Genomic DNA, 1,364 nt, shown 5'->3' on the forward strand with positions numbered 1-1,364 from the left:
CTGTTCTACTGTGCTGCGAATCTGTCTACGGATATGGCATCAATCTGACTTAATGTTTCTTCCAAATCTGATTGCTAGGTGTCAACTAGTACACCCTAAGCCTTTGAATTGTTTGTGATGATACTGGCAAGGCGTGCCAGTAGGCGTAGTGTTGATAGCCGACAACACCAAATGTCTATATGGAATTGGAAGCGAGCAGTTGGCTGCGGTAGGAACCTCAATTCAGGCACTAAAAATCAACAGAAATATTGGTAACGGGGTAAGGGAATGCTAGCCAAAAGGTAGAGTCAGAAAGGTGATTCATGAACTGGACAGAAACAAACAGAATATAGCAGAAGGACGAAGGCTTACGTTAGGGCGTTGTAACTGGATAGGCTTAGTAGATATAGGTCACATGGAAGGCTATAGAACATGAAATGGACGTTAGTTTTATTGTAAATGAGGAAACTTTAAATTCGATCATAAACTGTGGAACGACATCAAACAGAACCATGGCAAAACAAAGTCACCTTATTGTAATTACTTTTTATAAACTCACAACAACACGAAAAGATGAATATGTCGAGGGATTCCATAACGACTTCGAAGAGACAAACAATGAAATTAACTGGAACGTTCTAATAATAATACAAGGCACCCGGGATGCAAAAGATGGACCTGGACTTTTTGAACAGGGTTATTTAGTACCTGGAACACGTGAAAGAGGGAAAAGGGCTCTTGGGTTTGCGAATTTGTAAGAAATACTGACCAACAGCCCGCAATCACAAGTTACCCAAAATATAATGGCGTTCATTTGCAAAAAGGTTTACATGCTGACAGATAAGAGGCTTAAGTCTAATGTGAAGATAAGCAAAACGAAATAATTTCCCTGGAGCAGACAAAATCGGCAATCATGACTTAGTCTTGATGACACTGCAGATTAAACACCCTCCCCCCCAAAAAAAAAGATTAAGTAGAGCAATATCATGAAATTTTAACCGACGAAAATATAAGTAAAGAAAAATCATTAAATTCAATGAGAACGATTAACTAAAGCAAAAACATTAAGTTCGACGTCAAAAATCTGGCTGATCCAAAAAGAAGAATAAAGGGTCAAACATTATAAGCTTGGAAAAAAAGCTTCTAAATGGCCAAACATACATGCGTGTCACCCACAAATGTCATCTGCGCTACTGGTTTCCCTTCCACGTTATATTCATGATGTACATAAGCCAGGGTACATGATACTACCGCCTAGGGTCTTTAGGATAACAGATGGACCTAGGACTGAGTTCGAAGACAAGATACATCGAATAAAGAATAAAGGCGAATAAAGACTTTGTGAAACGTTTTATATTATTTGTACTGGTTGAGAGTTTTTCACA

Source organism: Penaeus monodon, chromosome 29, assembly GCF_015228065.2.
Source record: "Penaeus monodon isolate SGIC_2016 chromosome 29, NSTDA_Pmon_1, whole genome shotgun sequence".
Classification (NCBI taxonomy): Eukaryota; Metazoa; Arthropoda; class Malacostraca; order Decapoda; family Penaeidae; genus Penaeus; species Penaeus monodon.